We start from the raw sequence: 21,500 nt of genomic DNA on the forward strand, positions 1-21,500 counted from the left end.
TGATTTGATCACTTTAAGGATCATCTTTAACCTGTTGCTAAAATACAGGTAATAGTACCTCCCTCACGCAGGTATTTATTCATTCACTTAACAAATATTTATTGAGTGTTTTGCATGTGCTGGGCACCATTCTTATCTATAAACAAATTTAAAAATCCCTGCCTTTATGTAATTTCCATTCTATTAGGACTGGAAGAACTCAGACGTGATTAATATATGTTAAAATGTATAGCAAAATATATGGTATGTTAGAAAGTGTTATGCGATGTGGAGAAAAAAACCAGAGCATTAAGAATGACAAGAAGTATCAGGGTGGGGAAAATGACTGCATTTGGGGTAGGGAGCCCAATTTAGGCATCGCCTTGTCAAAGTGACATCAGAGGAAAGATTTATTTAAAAAAAAGAGAAGATCAGAAGCAGAGACTGTGAGTTGAGAGAAGATGTGGGGTATCAGAGAAGGGCAGCAGAAACGATCATGACATAGGCCTTACCAAGGCAGAGAAAAATTGTGGTTTTTACTCTGAGTGAAATGGACAGCCAATGGAGGGCAGGGAGCAAATGAATGATATAATGTGACCTGTGTTTTGACAAGACACTCTGGCTGCTATGAACAGAATGGACTGTGGTGGAGGGAATATAAGCAGTGAGGTCCCTTAGAAAGCTATCGCAGTACTGCAGGTGAGAGACTGGTGGCTTGGACCAAGCTGATAGCAGTGGAGATGGTAAGAAACAGTCATATCCTCGATATATTTTGAAAGTAGAAAAGACAGGATTTGCTGAGGGATCAGATGCATATGAGATGGGAAAGAAAGACAGGGCTCAAGGAAAACTGCAGTCTTAGGTTATTGTGAGGAATCCACATGATCCTACCTAGAGAGCATCCAGTGCAATGCTTTACAGAGTGCAGGCTACAAAACTGATAATTCTCAGAGGAATTTCAGCATATACCTCTTAATTTCTTCATCCAGTAAATGGCCATGGTTCTACCTGTACAACTGGTTTGTGGCCAGGAGCATGGATGTAAATATCAAAGCAGTTTTTCTACTGAAATTCTCAGAGGAGATGTTCAATAAGGATTCAAGGGAAGAAGTTTACACATGGCCTTTATGAACAACAGGCGACCACTAATATTTGGTACTTAAAAGTCCTTTATAGAAATGCCCAACATACTAAAGCGAGAAGAACCAGAAGCAGTACGAAGGGAGGGCATATAAGTAGGTTCACACATGAGAAAGGGGAAGGCTCTGGGGGATGTTATGAAGATAAGTCGAGGCAAAGTTCTCTAGAAGCCTAACAGGCAAAACTCTCGAGGCTTATTTTTGGGTCAGGATAAACCTACATGGAATTACAGATTTCTAGTAATAAAGTCATTAGTCTGAAGAAGAAAGATTAAATATAAAAAGAGCTTTTAGGTAGGGAAGAGTAAATTTTAAACTCTCCTATTTAGAAATATCTAGATAAATGCAACTAAATAAATCAGCAGGGAGACTTTCTGATTCATCTTTTTAATGGCTATGTGATGATAAGTGCATTGTTACTTTCTGCCTTTTGTTGCCTTCAAATGAAGATCCTAAACTGCAGTCATATGAACTAGATAGAGGGAAAAGGCCACTTTTATAAAAACGGAACTATTTTGTTATATGTCTATGATTAAGAGTGCTAGTATAGGGCTCCGTAACCCATACATTCACGCAAAGTGTCTTTTTTATATTGAAAAAGTATATACAACTTCCATCTGCATGTTAAGTTTCAGCATTTCACAGAACATATTAGACAAGTCACTAATTTTTGAAAATGCTAAGGAACTGCGGGAAGTGAAATCACTAAAGGAAGATATAATTTGCCGTAATTAAAATGGTGGCTATTAGAGTGTACGAGACATTATTCTAATATTTTAATTATTTAATAATTATTTTGAATTTTTCATTAAATAGCCAGCTTTATAATGAAGCTATTGACAGGCAAGTGCTGTTCTAAAACTTGCACCTCCACCTGCTAACACATGGCACTCAACAGTTCTGGAAACTGCCTGCCATTTTTAGAGTCAGGTGCTTCTGTGGTTATCTTTGGAAAGGTATTCCCCCTTGGAACTTGCATTTTAATTACTGAGTATTTTTTTCTGCCTTATTTCTATGTAGTGATCGAGGTACTTGACTGAGCTTTATTTAAATAGGACACATGCACTGTTTCAAACTCGTTTTGCCTAAGAGGTGAATAGGAGTATAGCAGCTATGCTACTTATTTGAATCTCAAATACATTAGCAACTATTACCTTCTGTCTTTCATTTAGCTATTATACAATAACATAAAGAATATTGCATGTGCCTGAATTACGAAAGATATTTTTTCAACTCTGATTTCCACATTATTTGCTCAAAGCTAGCAATGTACAATTTCCTTTAATGTTTACTATTCCAACTTTAAAGTTTTTCTTTTTAATCAGAGAAAATCAAGTTGGTGAAACACAATTAGGATTTTCTCCAATTACATTACCATTAGGCAGTGCTGTCTTTTAGCTTTGGAACAGCCTCTGTCATGGAATATGGAATGTATAGCATTTAAGGGTATGTTTCTAAAAGCAACAGATTAGAGATTCATAGAAATGCTATGTAACCAATGTATTAAAACATTCCTAGTACCTCAATGTATTTGGTATATGTTTAAAGTTTCAAAGAGCAATAATTCTCTGTAAAATGAAGGACTTTACATAAGTTTGACATTTTGAGGGCGTATTTTTGAATTATTTGGATAATATTTTAAATGTAAGAGGATATGTCAATTCCCTTCAAGAATCATCAAAATAGTGTTAGTAATTTCTCCTTAAATATTTTTTAAAATACAAAAAGTTACTATTGGCCTGAGATTAACGACAGAAAGTTTTAGATGGAAAGGAAAATTATTCAGAAGGTTGCAAGCAATTAGTTATAAATGAGAATCTTTAGGTCAGCTGTGTCACATCCCAGGTCTAACAGAAGAGAAAGCTTGTATTTATTTTATTTTAATATTAATTTTAATTTTCATGTGGATTGAAATAAAGCTATCTTATTTCTTTCAGAACTAGCTTAATTTTACTTTTTAAAAAAAATTAATTTGTCTTCTGTTTAAGAAACCATTTTACGATTTGGAAACTATTGTGACTGACATCAGAAATTCCAGACTATTTTCCTATAAAATTTCAGAGCTATTTTTTTTAATGAAAAGCTTAAAATAACTCTTCAAATCTTCAATAACATAGAACTTTTTCCTCGTTATGAAAAAGAAAATCACATCTTATGTCACAGGCTTATAAATTCTTACTATTACTACAATATGGCAAACAAGTTGGTTATTAAATATGCATATGGGTAGTATAGGAGTCAGATTTTGGCATAGTGATACTGAAGTCTTGATGATATGTTTACATAATCAGTCTAGAAATTAGTGTAGAAATCCTGAAGCTATCACTTAAAAATCTTCTGTGCATTCTAAACTGTACGTATTACCTTTCAGGGAGAACGCCCATGCAGGTATTATTATTCATACATTTAATTATTAAAACAAGAAAAAAAGTTATATACTCAGCACTTCTTCCACTGATAGAATTTTTGGCAATGGTATATTTGGCCCTTGCAAAAGTCTAACTTAAGCTGTTTTTTGATTAATAAGAAAACCAAAGTGCAAACTGGAAGAGAAGCTTTTAATTATATCGGTGGCTATAGGAGGATTAAAACTGGGTCAGGAAATGATCTAACACTATGAGTTCAGTTCCGCCTTTTACAGATAGAAGTCGCACCAAATAACCTCATTCTTTCATGTTCGAAAACTGGAAAACAAGTTCACTTGCTGAAAGACAGAGAAGTTCATCTAAGATCAAAATCATAAACTGCGACTTTTACTCTGGCTTCATGTCTAACTTACTCCCAGGCATTGGCCAAGTTACTTAAATCTCAAATGGTTCGTCTATATAATGGGGATTACAATAATCCCTTGCCCTGTGATGATGCACAGAAAATGAAGCCTTGCTTTTAATGCTGTTTGAAGTTCTTCACTAAGCGGTAAGGCATTATTCAGACATGTGTAGAGATTATCATCTGGAAGAAAATAGTATTTGAGAAAAAAATCAAATAGGTCTGTGACCGAATATGACGACTCTATTAGGGATTATGTGAAAGATTTTTAACACACACAACATGTACCTTCGTTCTGTCTACCTTGAGTGTCATTAAAAATAAAAGCTTAAGAAAGACATTATACAAAATAAAAAAAATTAAAAGGAAAAGGTGAAACAGAGCTGCTATCTAGGATAGATCGACAGAAAAATCAAGGGAAGTGTTTCTGTATTCTAGTAAGAACAACTGTAATAGATGAATTACTTGGGCAGAATTGAAGCAAAGAAAGGACCCGGGGTCTGTGAGCACTTCTGGTCCAACTTTTAATTATGCAAACCTTTAGACACAGTTTCTAAAAACGGGAAGACATGCAAGCCGAGAAACTCTTCCCAAACCCCGCTTGCAGCATAGCTCATCAAATTATTGATTGCTCTGAAAGGTAACAAGGATGCTCAGCAAATGCAGGTCTCCTAAGGGCCCAGGTACGGGGAGATTCTACTCTATCAAAACAGCAGCAGCAGCAGCAACGACAACCAGAATAACAATAAAATGAGCACTTTCAGCTTGACTTCCATTTTTAAAAAGACGGTTGTAATAAATTCTTGTCTGGTTCTCCAATCTCTTTTAGAAAGCATTTCAAAGCTTTCTAAAGGCAAAGGATTAAAAAAAAATTTTATGGCTTCCTATAAGAGGGATACAATTTTCTTCCAGTTTTTGAAGCTTTCAATACCCTGTCTTAATGCAAATCATTCTAAAGTGCTTTAAAAACAAACAGGAATATTTCAGGCTAAAGAAGCACTCCACCCTGACAATTTAACAGGAGAGAATGTTCAGAGGTAATAAATACATATTTCTTCTTAATATCTCAAAGGTATCTATTTTTTTCCCTCCATTTGGCATGAGGAATGCCAAATGCAGAGTGCATGGGGATAATTTTCAGTTACAAATACAAAATTTTCCTTCAAGGAGAAGTGTGTGTTTTCTTAATCGCTGATAATAAAAGGCATCTGTGCCCTTGTTCATCTGGCAATTGAAGGTGCGAAACTGTCACGCACACACGCGCGCATACTCACACATACACACACCCCTCTTCTCTCATATGTTAAAATCCCATTAGAATAATCATCCAGCACCCATGAAATTTAATGACCAGCAGACATTTTATTAAAAAGAAAAATAAACCTTTCCATGGACATTTTATATTATTAAACTTAAAAGATCCCAACCGATGGGGGGTAGGGGGAGGAGGGATTGCCCAGAGCACATGCATTAGTCAATAAGAAACAGACTGCTTTGATGTGTTTTGGCTATCACAAGCCAAGTTCCTATTAATTATAGGTTGCTTTACCTTTCGACACATAATTTACGTTTATTAAATGTAAAATATATTTTATATCATGATTATACCAGAGCCAGGCTAGCTGGTGATTCTTCTTTTTTCTGTATTATATGATGACAATAACTGCTATTACAAAACTTAAAATATTTTGGACTGAGGATGACACCCAAAGTATTAACATCTCAGGAACACCTTAGAGAATAATCCCCAGGAGGTAAAAATGACCCATTTTAAGATCATTCAACCCTATATAATTTCTTTTGTTCACCTGAATTTGATTGAGGTCAATAGAGTTTTTGTTTTCTGTTTTACATAAAACCATTCATCCCGATTTCACTTATTAACACAAACAGGAACTTCGCATAGTTTGATTTTACTAATCAAAAAGTACTCAAAATCTGGTGAATTAATCCTGTCTATATCCTGAAGCTCTATAATATATAAAATTTGAGAAGACACACCGTGTGCAAAAAAATATAATTTTTCCTTCAAGATTCATGGTGGGTACATGCAAGATTTGTATCTGAAAACAATCTTAAATTTCTTCCTGAACTTTCACACACACACAAAAAAACAGTAGAGTACAGAGCATAGACATAGCAATGAAAATTCTTCCAAGAAAATATGATTTTAATATTAAAAATCGGGGCTCCTGGGCGGCTCAGTCGGTTAAGTGTCTGCCTTTGGCTCAGACGGTGATCTCGGGGCCCTGGAATCGAGCCCCGCATCGGGCTCCCTGCTCAGTGGGGAGTCTGCTTCTCCCCCTCACTCTCCTTCTGTGCTTTCTCTTTCTCTCTCAAATAAATAAATCTTTAAAAAAAATATTAAAAACCAGATCTGCATACTAAATAAATCTTTGGTTTCAGTTTACTTTAATCAGAGGATAGAGGATGAAAAATTATTTAATTCCCAACTGGACAGTTGACTTTTAAATTGGAGAATTCCAGAAAAGATTTTGGATATGGTACATTTAAAAACACATAATTAAATTAATAATAAAATAAACAGCCCAACATTTTATTTATTTTTATCATTATTACTTTTGTGACCACTCAATTCATTGAGTGTGATGTGTAAAAGGAAAAACTAAGCCGTCCATCTGTGAGAATTATGCCTGCCATAAGCCCAGTAAAATTACCACTGGAAAAGCACAATGCTTCTCCAGTTCTCACCCCCTGATTTTTACAACATAAATGTTCTTGCAGATAACACAATCATGTTAAAGGACACAAATTTTTCTATTAAAAAAACACAATTAAGTCAATCAGAGAAAGACAGGTATCATATGACCTCACTGATATGAGGAATTCTTAATCTCAGGAAACAACCTGAGGGTTGCTGGAGTGGTGGGGGGTGTGGGAGGGATGGGGTGGCTGGGTGATAGACACTGGGGAGGGTATGTGCTATGGTGAGCGCTGTGAATTGTACAAGACCGTTGAATCACAGATCTGTACCTCTGAAACAAATAATACATTATATGTTAAAAAAAAAAAAGAAGAAGATAGCAGGAGGGGAAGAATGAAGGGGGGAAATCGGAGGGGGAGATGAACCATGAGAGACTATGGACTCTGAAAAACAAAGTGAGGGTTCTAGAGGGCCCGAGGGGGGGTGGGAGGATGGGTTAGCCCATGATGGGTATTAAGGAGGGCACGTACTGCATGGAGCACTGGATGTTATACGCAAACAATGAATCATGGAACACTACATCAAAAACTAATGATGTAATGTGTGGTGATTAACATAACATAATAAAAAAATAAAAAATTTTAAAAAACACATTAATTTGATAGATGCCAGTGCTCATTTATCATGGATATAATTCAAGTATAGTAATTGCAATTAACTAGCATAATTAGGGGGTGTACTTTGATTTCAAGAAAGCCAACCATGTTGAAATGTGTGTGTGACTCAAACATTGGTGATAACAACTTCCAGAAGCCACCAGGTTATGCATTTCCCTGAAGCAATCACATCTGTAGAGTCAGTATCATTTGTGGTACTAACATAAAATACAGATCACAGGACAAACGTTGCCCACATGGCTTGACGGAGGAGAATGTAACTGCCTTGATCTCTGTGGAGTTGCCCAGACTAAAGATCCAGGACAGTAGGCTATGACCTGTCCTGGCAACAAACTTCTCACTGCCTTTTCTTTTTTCTTTCTTTCCTTCTTTCTTTCTTTCCTTTCTTTCCTTTCTTTCCTTTCTTTCCTTTCTTTCTTTCTTTCTTTCTTTTTTCTTTTTGGTTCAGACTACTTTAAGGCATGGTCCCTGCTGGGGACCTAATCTACAACAAGTTTTTTGACCTCCTGCTTCTACAGCTTAATTATTTAGGATCAAATAGACAACTAGATACATTAACATTGACCCTAGAAGCCAAACCTGTTACTCTCTTCAAATATTCAATTGACCTTCCAAAGTAAATATTTCCCCCTGACCCCTCTACCACTCATTTTCTCTTAAATTGGTTGCTAATGCTTTGAAAAGTCTTCTGATATTTTGCAAGCAGCTTAAAGTAAACAATCCCTGACTGTATAATTTTAACCTTATTGACTGGTGCACAGATAGAAACTGAAGCACAGAAGGGGTCCAACAGAGTTAGCATTATGTTAATCATCCCGACCTTTTTTACTCAAAAGTAAGAGATCTTTGCAGCAGGCTTACAAATCGGCAGCTTCCATGGGAGCAGAGAGCTTGCTTTGTTTTATGCCAAGAGGATCTGCTTTAAAAGAATGAGGTGAGAGTGTGTGGAGGGTATCAGCACCATAAGCAGAATAAAAACTAATCTGAAGCATAAAAATACAGGTCACAGCTATTTCCATGGCACAAGTACCACTGGCTACATCACTTACACCCAGATAATTTTGGGAAAAACTACCAGCAACAAGAAGTGCTTAAGTGGACAGCAAACACATTTTGTCTTAACAAGGTACTTCGGGTTCCATTTACAATCTGTTGAGCTTAACATCACTCAACTACATTGCGTGCCTTAAAAAAATAATGTAAATGAGCTAAAAGTTGAACAGTGCCTTTGCCTCTGTGTGTGTGTGTGTGTGTGTGTGTGTGTGTGTGTGTGTGTGTGTGTGTGTGTTTTAAGTTTAGGTGGTAGGGCGCAGAAAAGGAAGAATGAATACTGAAAGCCAGCTGTATTACTTTAGTATATAGAAAAAGAAAACCAAAACATAATGAGGTTTACAACATTAGTGGCCCATTCTAAAAGGATGCCTTTTTGAAGCAAACACACACACACACCCCACACGAATCCATTCCATTCCCAGTGAACTGAAGTGAAATGGTGGTAATAGGGCAGAGTAATGCATCCACTCAAGTTGTAAACAGACATTTTCCTACACGGGGCACAAAATCCCTGCTCACACCAAAGGGAGTGACATGCAGGCAGCATGAGCAAAGAGCCCCTTTTGTTTGTCCCCCCCTTATGTTACCCTAGAGTCCATTTTATAGCTCCAACTAACACTGAACACTGGTGGAAGACGAACCCTGTGGGTTGATAAGGGAAAAATGAGATTAACCAAGTGAGCAAACAGCCTTACCACTATCTGTGATGTGGGAAGTTGAACAATGCAATGAGAGAAGGATCTCAATTTTACCTTTTCACTCGTTCTTTTTCCTCCACTATCTGCTCTATTTAAGAACCTTTTCATGCTTGTAAAATTCCCTTTCCTGGTTCATGTAAAAAGAGTAATAAAATCATTATAGTCTTCCTTCGCCAAAAGGTACTTTAGAGACTAATCTTAATTTAGATCCAGACACTGCTAAGTCAAATACATCAGTGTTGGGAAAACGAATTAGAAGCGAGGTCATTTTTCTTACTAATTTTTTTAAAAGGTGTTGCAGATTGAAAATGCCTTAGGAATCATTCCTTAATGCTATGGCTACATTACAAAGTCATAATTCTCCCACTTTGACACTTGGGATTTTCAGTGGCTTATTTTAGGAATCTACATTAGGAATTAATTTTTTACTTACTGGTGCATACCAAGGCTGAGATTCACTTTACTGAAGTGGAACAAAAATCAAAATTTCAAAATAATTATTTTCTAAAGAGCCTCACCACCCCAAATAACAACTTAACGCTCTTAAAAATTCCTTCAGAAAATATTTGCACATAGTTAACAATGTCTTCCTTACGGAAATAAGCAGACTAAAATGTGTCTGTCAACTTGTCTACTTTTTTTGGTGCTTTTTTGCATCTTTTCCCTTTAAATGAAGCAATATGTTTGTTTATGTTTTGATCCTAAGGGGAAAATTGATAAGATCTCAAACTGGAGAGTATACCTTTCATCTGTAGATGAAAAAGGAAATGAAAGATTTTTTCCATCACTAAACACTTGTTATTGTCTGAACACAAAAATAATAGCATTTAATGAAATGACAATGTTTTTTTTTCCTTTTACTTTTGTATCCATAAGAATCCACAGTGGCTAAAGGGCAGAAATGCCAGTCAAATTTGGGGACCTGAAAGAAAGTATTTCTTAAGGGTCGAGCATGTTACAAAGAAAGGGATGACATATTAAAACCAAGATATTGATTTGATCTGTTGACTGAATCTGTTGAGGTAGTTAGACCCAAGAATGGTTGTGAATATTTTCCTTCCCAAATAACCTAGTTTTAGCAATTCTTCTTTATCTTCTTTCTAAAGAAATCTAAGTATCCTCCGAGGAATCTCTGAGATTGCTTTCGTGCATTTGTAATCCAGCAGCTATGAGTACCCCATAGAGCCTCCTGATGAGCATTGTACAGATTCTTTGTACATGAACAATTTATTTTATAGTATAGTAGGACACCCGTTTTGGAGGCACTTGTCATCGCTCTGACTACATAATGTGAAAAGTTGCCAAGAGTTCTTTGCTGCTTTTCAGATTCACTTGTCATGAACAAAATATGTGATTAAGTTCCATTTTCTCCAAAAGGAACTCTATTTGATTCTCTATTTGGGAACAGAAAGGGAGAAGTAAAAGGGTGTCAGGTTTTAGCTACTCCTTGCCTTTTTAATCCCTAACATCTGGAATTATAGGAGCATAATGAATATGTAGATTACATTGGGTAGTGTCACATTTTTAAAGGCACTATTTCAATTTTTTTGTAGTATTCAATGATTCATTAGTTGCACATAACACTATTTCAATTTTTTAAAGGAGTATTAGTGTTTCTCTATGGAATGCAGCAATGCAAACCCACTTGCACAGGCACATTATTACCCCTATGTTTTAGCGGGTAATTTTTGTTTTCATATTTTCAATGTAGTTGTAGTATATTGCATTTTCCAAAGATGGCTACAACAGTATTTCCCATCCCACATTCCCTTTTTACAGTGTAACCTTAACACTCCTCCCATGAAGAGGTGGAATCAACCCTCTGCTCTTGCAACTGGGTAGGTTTTTGTGACTATTGTGACCAATAGATTATGACAGAAGTCACCCTGTGTGACTTCTGAGGCTACATCATCACAGAAGCCTGTAATGTAATGTAAGATATCCAACTTCCTAAGGCCTCCATGCTGTAAGAGTGCCCAAACTAGCACATGCCAAGAGAATGCATGGAAAGCCCTGAAGTTACATGAAGAGAGAGATGCCAAGACAAGTCCCAGGTACTTCAGCACCTTCCACTCAGCTGTTCTAGTTCCAGTCAATGTCTTACTATAACCACATGAGAAACTTCGAGTAAAAACTGCCCTATTTGAATCCCTGAGCCACAGAAACCATGAGAGATAAGAAAATAGTTGTTCCTGTAAGCTACTAATTTCTTGTATGATGAGGTAGACAGAATTAGATAAATGAAACAGTGGTAGATACTTTTAGAAAAAATAGATCTAACAGTTTCAGGACACTTTTAAGATTATACATAGGCACAAAATTTCCTTTTTTACTTTGTAAGTTAGTCTTTATTTTAAAAAACTTTTACCATTGGGTAGACCATGCCATAAGTAAATCCACAGTCAATTAACAAATATTTATTGTACACCGGAAGCAATTTTCTATCTCCTCCTCCACATATGACAAGAGGGACTCATTCAATGTAAGTGCTCTATAAGTAATTGCTAAGTTGAATTAGTCTTTGCACAAAATAATTTCATTTTAACTAATATGGTAAAAAGACTTTTCTACAATATATTGCAATATTCATGATCACATGGAAGCAGAGTAAATCAAAATAAATTTGCTTTTATTGTGGTGCTTTCAGGTCATAATGTGCAGATTATGGGAGCTGGTTACTTCCATACTGAGTGTTCCAAGACTGCTGATACTAATGCTGTGGTTGCCTAGCATAACTCATCACTTGTCAACCTATGGCCCCGGTCACGTTTTGCTCATAGTCTGTTTTCTTCTTTGTCCCAAAAAGAAAAAAATCAGATATCCAATTTCATTCAACAGGAAAAGAATTTAACTAGCTGCGGATATATTCCAAAGATATTCTGTGCATTGTTTAAGTTTTCTATATTGTTTGAAACTGTTGAAAAATTACCTAATAAATAGAGCTTTACCGTTCTAAGAATCACAGTCTCACAAGTTTCAAGGTACTATTGAAATTCTTCTATAAAATCCTTCAGCAAATAGTTGTCAAGTTTCTGATTGAATATCTTAACTATGTGAAGATAGTTAAGGGTTCTGGTCTTGAGTTTAATAACCTTAGTACTACTAAAAGTTCCTCATTTGCACACACTAATTCTCCTTAGTTTGAAGGTCCATGTCCAATCCTACTGGACCTATGGAGACTTTGCCTCCACCAGAAGGCCCAGAAGGGCTTGGTAATAAAACCCTGAAGTGTTAGGAATGAACATCCTGCGAGATCATCTGACCTATAAGCAGGAGATGAGAAACAGCTGCCCCTTGCCTATCTTAGCCTCAAGATATCATGTATGGCTACCAATCAGACATGTTTTTTGTGGTGCTATGTCTCAAATAAACAAAGTATATGGGTCCAGGAGCCAAGTGGTGAAAATAGGAAATAATTAGCTCCTGTCACTATCACTCTTAGAGACCCACTTGTGCAATTGGTGCATTCCATTCCTATAGTTAGGAGGCCAGTTCCCAGGGAAGATACTTCTACAAAGGGACACAGTAAAAGTTCTATTGATAAGGAAGTCAAGACTACCAATTACCATCTGGTCATTTTTTATACCTCATACCAATGAACCAGTGGACAAAGACAGGAGGTTCTGTTTCTTAGGATAATCAATTCTGATTATATTAAATCATAGGTTTGTTACTACACAGTGGGGGCAGAAAAATTGTGCCTAGAACCCAGAATATTCACTAGGGGAACCCTTATTCCCATACCCAATAACAGCTGCAAATGAGTAATTGAAGGCCCCTGAAAAATGAAGGTTTATGCCATTCCACCTGATAAGCAATCAGACCAGCCAAAATATTGGCTGAGGATGAGGAAATCCAGAAAGGGTGATAAAGGAGGATGACATAAATATTAGAGCCTCAGTTGCAGCTATAGCAATGAAGGGCAGTGGCTTGTTTGGCTAGTATTCCTTAAGTCTTTTTTAGGAGATTGCCGCTAGTCACTACGTTCCTCACTAGTCACTACGTTCCTGGTATGTTCTTGTTTATCCCATCTTGGGAAGAAATGAAAGCATCTAGTTCTTATGTAAGATATGTTATATGTGTATATATAACGAAGAATGAAAATGCATCTGAATGGCTCAAGTAGTGGATTATATAAAGTAGTGGATTATTCTGGATCCACTTCATGGGCCTTTCCATTTTTACTTGATATCCTGTTTTCTGGGCCTTGGACATTTGATGAATGGAGAACCCCATCATTGTCTCTGTCATCTCATCTCCCAAGATTCCAACTCTGCCCATTCCCCCAAGATCTGGGTTTCACCAAGGGTTTCACTGTATCATCCACTGCAGTAGGGGTTCCAGCATTTCCAGAACTGAAGACCAAAACAACGAAATCTATGGAGTCTCTGGCTTCTTCAGTGGTGCCCAGAGGGCTTGGTAAATTCAAGTTGGAAATACAGACATTTAAAGACTTTGTAGGACAAATTTTAACTCAAGAGAGACAAGAGATGGGAAAGAGCCCACAGATAAATTTATCTTTCCCTCCCCTACCAAATGTTCTATGTATCTTGCTGAAGACATCCCACATGACTAAGCAACTGACTATTTTTCTTAGGAGGCTTTGGATGGCTCTGCAAGTTTCCCTATTGCCCTGACTCTCTTCTCATTTTCTATCACTCTTTTTGCACAGAGATTTCATCACCCAGTAAAACTAGAGACTCATGCTAAGATAATCATGTGTCTCTGAATAAATTCTAGTCTGTCAACGTCCTTAGTATGAGGTACATAGATTTGTTATATCACCTCCCTCATTCTAGAGAATATATATATCTAGTAATAAAATCATGTATCAGAAAAACTTGATTATCTAACAATGACCTCTTGTGCAGCTTTGGTAAAATAAAACCCCTTATTAACTTTTATAAATGCTGATCTATTCCTATTCTTTCTCAATATGCAAAATTCACAACAGTTAAATGTCAAGTTTTATCTACCATTCTAATTTGTTAAGCCTCCTTAGAATTTTATCTTCCAAAAGTTTATGTTTCTCTCCCAAAACAATGTCAACTAAACATGCAAACAATATGTAAACACACAAGCTGATGCTCTTAGCCAAATCATTAATAAAACTACTGGACTAGACAGAACTGAATACAGCCTCCTGTGGCATGCCACTATAGATTACTTATAGCTTGATTTTGACCATGTTAAGCCGCACGCATTGAATGCAGTGGTTCAATCATTTATGAATCCACCTAGGTGAACCACTATCTATTTTGACTTTAAGGATTTAGAATTTTTACTTCATAATATGCTTCTGTTACAGTCTATATCTTTTTAAAAAAAAATTATTTATTTGTTTTAGAGAGAGAGTGTGAGTATGGTGGGGAGGGGCAGAGGGAGAAGAAAATCTCAAGCAGACTCTGTGCTGAGCATGGAGCTCTATGTGGGGCTCCATCTCACAACCCTGAGATCATGACCTGACCCAAACCAAGAGTCGGATGCTTAACTGACTGCACCACCCAGGTGCCCCATGTCAGACTCTATATCTTTAAAAAAAGTTTTTGTTAACTTCTGTTCTCTATTCAATATATGGAAGGAGTTGAGAATTCAATTATGACTGATGATGTTCTCTTAAGCCCAATTAATCCCTTTGGAAAACTTGAAGAATGATAAAAATGATCCCAATCAACTTAATAGTACATATTCAATATCCAGTGCCTTAAGATACACAACTCTCTTGGTTCAGTAATACGACTTCTAAAAATTTACCCTAAGGAAAAAGCTATGAAGGTCTGCAAAAAATACCTATGTAGATATTTTTATGGAAGCAAAAATGAAAACGATCTCAATATCCAACAGTAGAGGTTCAGCTAAACAATGTAAGGCAAATCTGGAAGCTGGAATAAAATCTACTTATTAAAAATAGGTCTAAGACTATTTAGTGACATGCAAAATATATTTGCATTAAGTGAGCAAGCAGCTACATCTTTCTGCTCCCCTTTAGCTAGAATTGGTTGGATGGAGGCAACAGAAATCTTTGATTGTTAGGGGATCAAAAAGCTGTATTTAACATCTTACAGGCTAAGCATGGCACATTGCTTCTACCAAATGTCCCCTGCCTGTGGAAGGGCTGAATCAACTAACTAGGGCAAGTTGCATACATATACACACAGCAGAAAACAGACAACTAATACAATAAGAATTAAAAGTAAATCAGAATTGTTACTACAATCATGCTACAAACATTTCCTGTTTGTTTTTTGAAAGAAATAGTCCAAAATTGGGGAGAATTTTTGCCCATGGATTCAATTGTCTCTAGACTTGGATATGTCCTGCCTCCACTGAAGCATGGAGATTGAATAGTCTGTGTCTTTTTTTGTTTTTTATGATAGTCATGTGGGAATTATATAAGGGTACTTTGGGCTTTATGTGAAGCTATTGGAAACCAAGACATTAATTATGGTATTGGAAAGAATTGTGTTTAGAAAGATCAACCTGCACCAAAAGCAGCAAAATGACAATTTTAATTCAGTGCCTACAGAATATGTAAAGAACTGGAAGCAAGGAAATTTTCACCTATTCAGAGCATTATGCTCTTTCTCTTTCTCTCTCTCTCTCTCTCACACACACACACACACACACACACACACACACACACACACACACACAAGCAGAGAGAGTGAGAGAGAGAAGAAGAAACAAAGCATGTTGATATGTTAATGAGTGTCTACTTTGAAATAAACTGCCTTCCTTAAGAGATAAAATCTGAATCACAGTGAATTGAACCCTTTTGGAGAATCACTAGCCCCATTTTCTCTTTTCAATTATATGCCTATATACATCTAGCATCCTATAACCTTCCCTTTCTGGATCACCTTTCTCTCGGACTGCATTCTGACCTTGAATCCAGGTGTTCTGACTCTGGTACACACCTTAGCAAAATTAAAAAAAAAAAAAAAAGGTTCAACTCACTGGTATTAAGTTATAGTGACTGGCAAAGCTTTGTGGTTTTTTAAAATTATATTTATATTTTTGAGATATAATATATACACACAAAGTGCACAAATCAAAAACTATGGCTCAGTGTTTTTTCTCAAATTGGCCATGTACACACAATGAAAATTCAGATCAAGAAATAGGACATTACCAGCCTCTAGAAGCAACTCCCTTGCCTGTTTCGAGACATTATCCCACCCCTACAAAGAATAACCATTTTTCTGACTTCTAACATCAATGATGACTTTGAACTCTTTTTCAACTTCATACGTATGAAACCCTATGTATATCTTTTCATATCTAGCTTCTTTCTTCAATATTATGTTTGTGAGACTCACCCATATTGTTGTAATAGTTGTAGTTCATCATTCTCATTGCTGTATTTCCCATTGTGGAATAAATCACAATTTATTTACCCACTACTCTATTGATAACCATTTAAGTAGTTTACATTTGGTGCTATTACAAATAGTGCTGTCAGAACATTTTAGTCCTGTGAGCATATGAAAATATTTCTATTGCTTGTACATCTACTAAAGCAATTGTTGTATCAGAGGGTAGGCATATATTTAGCTTTAGTAAATACTGAACTAGCAAAGTTCAAGATATTATTTTCTTTGGCATATTTACATTTTAATAAGAGTTAAGAAATCTTAAGTCATAGGAGTAAATCTCTAATTGTGGAATTAAACTGCCAAAGAGGTATTTTGAGTATCAAGGAAATCTACATGGGGACTATCTACAGCCAGCTCAGCTCTGCCTATAGCTGATTTTCATGCTGGAACAGGGGGAGATCATAAAAAACAGTTATGCTAGTTTGTATTAATGAAAATTTTTTTCCATTCTGAAACCAATTATACAATTTTTAAAAGGTCCTAACCAGATTTGTCACAAATCTCATAGAGTTGACATTTCTGGTTGTTTGTTTGAAATCTATGTATTTTGTGTGTTGTTTTAAGACTTAGCTTTTGTTTAAAATTATAGAAAATATGTAAGTTAATATAATACTGAGGAAACATTAGTGCTATGGAACCAGAGGTCTAAGTGACAAAACATTTAGGAAAAAGATTTGAATCATAGAAAAGTTACAAAATATTTTATAAGCGTTTTATATGGAAATCTTTTACTCTGGAAATGAGTAATACAAAGATATTTGCTAAACTTGGGCCCTCATTCAGAGAGCAGCTTTATTTAGTAGGAGGTTAAAAATCAAAACAGAAGTGGAAAGTGGATATATACATATGTATTTTTACAAGAAGAAAAGGGTTTCTCAGGATTAGACGGTTTGCTGTTAATTTGTTTGTATCTCTCTTCTATGAAGACTGTGTTACCCTCTGGTTTATTCAAATTACTCTCAATTTGTTTTCCACAAGAGATTATGAACTCCTGAAGCATAAGGAATGTCTTAGTCCTCTTTTTATCTAAGGACCTAGCCTGCCATAAATCAGGACCTTACTATATATTTGTTAAATTGAGTCTTTTGGAGTAGATTCTACATCCAACACTCTGATAATACAATCCTTCATATGTGGAATACATGCAATTAATCTCTGTTTATTAACAGGAACAAGTCTGAGGTTTGGTGTTTGATCTGAATTTGAATCCATCAATTCAGGAGCATGTAAGTTCTCGAGGCCTTGGGTTTCTTACATGGAACTGGGATAATAATAGTTATCTAAATGGTTGTGCAGAGGAAATGTGATCAAATAGATAAAACATTTGATGATACTAATGTAGAAAGCAGAAACTCACTAAATATTGTTTCTCTTCACCTTACAACATTGGAATTTTAGTAGTTGACTTTATCCTAGTCCAAAAAAACCCTTTACAATCAGTGATCTTGGAGTTCAATGGAAACAGAATCTAGAAGAGTCCCATTTCACGCAATTTCAAAGTCTGCTTACTGAAGCTTCTGGCTCTCTAGAGAAAGAGGAAATGGAAGAGGGGGGGGGCAGATGGCATGATGAGTAAAGGACAGTAGGACTTCTCCAGTTGGCTTCCCACACTTAATTGCAGAATTAAATAAGGATCCTAAATGCTGCTCTTTCATTTCCTTATTGTAAATGGCTAACGGTTTGCTGTAAGATAAAGAACATGGGCTTTGAAGTTTGAGAAATTTAGCATCTACTACATTGATTAAATATGGGTAATTCGGTTAATTCTTTAAGCCTCAGCTTCTGTTTGTAAAATGAAGATAAGACTCCCAGGGTAGTCAGCATTAAATAAGATGACAATCCATAAACTCTTAAAGTGTCTCTCAAATAAATAAAAAATCATTAGTTCTCCTCTTTATTTTTTTCCTTTCTCCCTTTGTATTTACCAGCTAGTGACTCAGAGCTCTCCCAAGGAAAAAACAATGGAAAGAAACTGAAAAGTATTGCACTTATTGAGTGATTATTACTCACCCCCCCAAAAAAAACCTTTTATTGTTCATTGTATTTTATTGCTACTTATCAGGTCAAGAAAAAAATGGAAACACTATGTGTCTATGTGTTCTGCCACTTTGCATTTCTTAATTTCCCAGCAAAACTTGTCTATTGCTTAAACAGCAATATTTAAGGTTATTGAGACCCTTAAGAAGTGACAATTAACTAATTTTTAAATCTGAACCTTAAAGAATATATTTTCATAGTTAATGTTACATTTTTCCTGTCCAACCACCTTCCTCCCTACAACATGCCTTGCCTTAAGAAAATGAATGAGCTTTTCACTGAAAAACCTTCCTAACATTTTAAAAATCCTGACCATAGTTTTTTAACCCTTTGATATTAAAAAAAGCATAAGATAAAACTTTTGCTAAATTTCCTCTAAGTAAAATCTATTTAATGCTGCTAGCTGACTTGATATTTACTTGTATATTTTGCCCATGAAAGTCACAGATTCAAATATAGAGCCCATATATATTTTTTTCCTAGTCATAATGGTACTTCCTTTTTTTTTTTTTGTGGGAGGAGGTAGAAATGTTTTTCTACCATATGGATGGAATTGGAATGGCTATGTTCTTAAAGACCTCATCTCAGCTCCCTGGTTGTGGTGATGAGCTAGCCATGGCTCTTGATTGAAGCTGGACCAGTTAGAGAACTTGGGATTTTGACCAAAGGATGCAGATCTTATCACTCCCTTTGGAGGGAAAAATTTGGGAATGTAAGTTTGGGAAGTTCTCTATTTTTCTTTTCTTTTTTTAAACAAATGTACTGAGGTATAATCAAAGTACACTAAACTAACTGCACATATTTAAAGTACCTACTTTGATTTGTTTTGAAATATGTATTCACCTGGAAAATCATCACTATGATTATGATTTTAAACATTTCCTGCCCTACTTTTCCAAAAGAATAGTCTGAAATTGGGATAAATTTTTGCCTGTGGACTTATTTGTCCCTAAGACCTAAATAGGCCCTGTCTGTATTTTGATCAGATGAACCAATAAATCATTATGCCTAAGTTGGATCAAGTTAGGTCACCATCATTTGCTACTGAGAATCATCAGTAAATGTCCTGATTACTAGCACACTGAGAAAGCATTTTTACAGTCATTTTATTAGCAAAAATCAAATTAATTTTCAAACTCCTATTTGTGCTAGGTAAAATATACAAAATTAACACAAATGTTCATTAATGTTTGAGGATTTAGAAGCAATTCAGAAGTTATTTGCTAATTTTTCTTTCAATATAAAAAAATTTCAGAAAGTAACTTAGAAGATTTAATTAATATTTCATTTGTCTGTTCCTCATCAGTTCCAATAAACTATTATATCATTTAAAGACCTACCATTCTGAAAGATGTTGAAAAATATGAATTGTCTAAATATCCTTGTTTTAAGGTGTGATATAACAAATCTTTTGTAGTCATTGGATCCCTGACAAGTACATGTCTTTGGCTAGACCACATGAAGGGAATGGGTATAAGAAATTATAGGAAGAATATTGCCTCATTTCCCAATTTTCATATTTCTAAAAGATAGTCATCTTGCTTTGGGTAAGAACTAAATTGGAGGAAACGAAATGACACGGGAAACTTTGCTAGAAAGACTTCTTTCTAAAAATATGTCTCTAACTGTTGAATCACAGATCTGTACTTCTGAAACAAATAACGCAACATATTTTAAGAAAAAAGAAAAAGAAGAAGATAGCAGGAGAGGAAGAATGAAGGGGAGTAAGTCAGAGGGGGAGACGAACCAGGAGAGATGATGGACTCTGAAAAACAAACTGAGGTTTCTAGAGGGGAGGAGGGTAGGGGGATGGGTTAGCCTGGTGATGGGTATTAAAGAGGGCACATTCTGCATGGAGCACTGGGTGTTATGCACAAACAATGAATCATGGAACACTACACCAAAACAAATGATGTAATATATGGTGATTAGCATAACAATAAAAATTAAAAAAAATATGTCTCTAAATATCTCACCTTAGTCTTTGATATTCTAAACTTGCTAAAACATCTTAGGAATTGGGATTTTGGATTGAAGAATTAGAATAAATGTAATTTTTAAATAAAGTATATGCTAGGGCAAAAAAGTAGTGAATGAAAATTTGAAGGGTCATAGCAACATTGTTCTCTCTTTAAAAATAATCTTGGTTATTATAAAATAGATTAATACAGTTTATGCCTAATAGTTACAACATTTGAACTCTTAATTTCTGGTTGTTGATGTAACTTGGGAGGATTTATTTTTACTGGTTGAAGTAATAATACTTTAAATAAAGAGAAAAAGGATTTGGAAACAGAAACAATAATTTAAAATTTCATATAAAATTTAACCTGTAAAAACAACTTTCAATTTCACAAAACACCTAGAACTTAATTTTTCTGGTTTATTAGTAAATCTTTGAGCCCTACTCAGTCTCCAGGAACAGTTGGTAAAGTTCTGCCTTAGATCACCTTCCCTGGAATACTCAAACTCATATTTGCCAAAAAATTAAACAAAAAATAAATGAGAAAATAAGACAGTATATTACATTTCTCATTACTATAGTTTCTTAGGTTTCCCCAAATGAAGGCTTGGTACCCACAGTTGTTTTAATAGTTCTTTAAATATTTCTCCTCTTTTATATTGATCGGAGCTCACCTCATACAAAGATTAGTAAGTATCATTTGCAAAATGCTTGGCAAACTTACAAAAATTTCTAATGATATGATTTCCCCAGGGTAAACGTAGAAACCTTTAGCAATCTGGTTTGTGTTAGCATTTTGGTCAGAGATCACAATAGGAATCACTCTCTGCATTTCACCCAGCAGACACTCAGAATTGACTAGGAATGACATTTAGCAAAGAAGTAGCTGATACATATAAGCCAACTACATTGATGATGTATGTCACAAATGTCTGGGGTCTTTCAGATTCCTCTAACTTTATCTCCATCCTCAGTAAGCTATGTGTCTCCTACACTGGACGGATCATGTTTCATTCATCTTTGCATGTATGGTACTATGTACAGAGCAATGTACTCTTGGTTTGTTGGATGGATGAGCGACATGTTTAGTTGGGCTCTCAAGGGCCAGGGTAGAGAATATGCTAATTTGTACTGAGTAGGGGTG

General features: G+C 35.6%; 1 long non-coding RNA gene across 1 annotated transcript; it reads left to right on the forward strand.

Annotated features, from left to right (window-relative positions):
- Positions 1-10,913: 10,913 nt before the first annotated feature.
- LOC113908820 lies at positions 10,914-20,090 on the forward strand. Its single transcript, XR_004820001.1, has 4 exons — positions 10,914-11,034; positions 17,526-17,582; positions 18,913-19,105; positions 20,033-20,090. It is a non-coding gene; the product is annotated as an uncharacterized LOC113908820 (long non-coding RNA).
- Positions 20,091-21,500: the final 1,410 nt, after the last annotated feature.

Source organism: Zalophus californianus, chromosome 4 (assembly GCF_009762305.2).
Source record: "Zalophus californianus isolate mZalCal1 chromosome 4, mZalCal1.pri.v2, whole genome shotgun sequence".
In the NCBI taxonomy this organism is placed as follows: domain Eukaryota; kingdom Metazoa; phylum Chordata; class Mammalia; order Carnivora; family Otariidae; genus Zalophus; species Zalophus californianus.